We start from the raw sequence: 2069 nt of genomic DNA, 5'->3' as shown, positions 1-2069 counted from the left end.
CTTTGGGGTCTGAAATTTTTTCTTGCTTGTGAAATTAAATCTAGGTTGTGGGTAAAATAATCTATTTTAAACCATGCTAAAAATTTTTGCAAATCATGTTTAGTGTTCTGTGAGACATCATTATTTTTGAAGTTTTCGCGGATTATATGTAAAAATGTTGAAAATTTTGTGATTTCGTTTCTTACTTTTGTATGTTTGGATGTTTCTGTTGGTGATGTGCTTTGAACTTCTGTTTTTTCTAATATAGATATATAACTATATATTATTGCAAAAACTTCGTTAGTGAATATTGACTTTGCTCTTTGTGAATTATGATATTGTATGCTTTTGATGTATTCTATGAATACTTTCGAAAATTCTAAATCTATATCGTCTGTTTGAATTACATATTTGTTATGAGCTGTTTGTGGTATGCTGAATTCTATGATGTAGATTCCGTATTGTTGTGTTAGGTTACATATGTCTTTTAGATAATGTTCTAATATTTGTTTTTTGATTTTTACATCCGGGAATTCTGTTTTGCATGGACTGATTCCTGGTTCAAACAAATTTACGAGTAAGGTTTTACAAAATCGTGTTTGTCCTCTATCATGGAGTGAATCTATAAGAAAAAGAAAAACTGCTTCTTCATCTGGACTTTCGTCACTTTGAGTGTGGCTCATTTTTTTGTTTGATGACTGTTAATATATAACTTTTAATATGTCTAATTGGTTGATTCCAATTATATAGGTGTACTGGTTTGTGTTTATATTGCATTTTTCTTCTTCTTTTTCCTTTTTTGATGAGTTTGAAGTTGTTTCTGAGTCGGAAAAATAAAACTGATCATGAATGGGACAATTTTTATTTATTAACTCCTTTAATTTGTATAGTTCGTCTAAACTGTTGGTTTCTGATTCGGAAAATGCGTTTCTATTTTTTGAAAATCTTTTTCGTGTGATTTGTCTTTGTTTGCTTATAATTTTTCTTTTTATTGTTTGTCGTTTTGTTCGAATGTATCCAACTGTTTGTGTATGTGGGGTTATTACAAGATCATATTTTTGGTTGTCTATTTCACAATTGTGTAAAACGATTGTTTGTTTATTTCCTAAACTTTTGAATGACATAAGGTTTAGGATGAGGGATGCTAGAAGTTATTAGTGATTTTTATTTTCCTAGACTGTTAGTCCTTACAATTTTTTGGTTAGCTTAACCTGGGTCTTTTTGTTCAGGGTTGGAGAGAAAAGCATATCGATTCCGGAGAATGATTTTTTACTTTCTCGTGGCTAGTCTAAGTTAAGGTGTTAACTTACTTAATCTTACTTAGGGGTAGTGATTGTGTTCAAGGGTTGGAGAATAGTAAATCGATCCACAAGGTTCAGGTATAATTAGAACGCAAGTAGTTCGTTAGATACTATTTTAAACTTACTAAGTCTAAGATCTCCTGGGTCTGGTAAGAGGAGGGTTCAAGTGAAGGATGAATAACCGAAGTTCTTCACTGTTTAGCTTAATTTGAATGGTTAGTGTTATTAAAAATTTCCATTAGTCCTGGGTCTTTTGAAAAGGCTGGGTAGTGAATCGACGTTTGAGGTCGTTAGACACTTGATAAGTGGGTGGGGGAGAATGAAAGTGTTCTTTTTGATCCAAGGATAAGCCTTGATGATCAGAATTAAAAATTAATGATTTAGAAAAATTTATTAAGATCCAAGGATAAGCCTTGATGATCTGGTTTAAAATTAAGTAAATTTAAGTTTAAAATGGTTTAAATTTATTTGATATAAAGTTTTAGTTTTTTATGATGTTAGTTAGCTTATGATTGCTGTTATGTTTAGGTGATGAAGCTAGAACAACAGGATGATGTATATATACTAACAATTTATTGTCATGCTACTAATTTTTATTTTTATTTTTTAATAAATATTTTTCAAATAAATATGTTTTATATAATACTGCAGAAGTTGAGAAAACGATCTGAGAATTTTTTATCAATCGTTATTGTACATTAGTAATTTTGTTTAGCGCCTGAAATAATCATGACGATTTCCTGCAAAATTTTATATTTGCAAATGAAAATCTAAATTCATTCCTAATAA

The sequence above is a fragment of the Symsagittifera roscoffensis genome, chromosome 1 (assembly GCF_963678635.1).
Source record: "Symsagittifera roscoffensis chromosome 1, txSymRosc1.1, whole genome shotgun sequence".
Taxonomy (NCBI): domain Eukaryota; kingdom Metazoa; phylum Xenacoelomorpha; order Acoela; family Convolutidae; genus Symsagittifera; species Symsagittifera roscoffensis.
The sequence above is the reverse complement of the archived record's forward strand: the minus strand, read 5'-3'. Positions refer to the sequence as shown.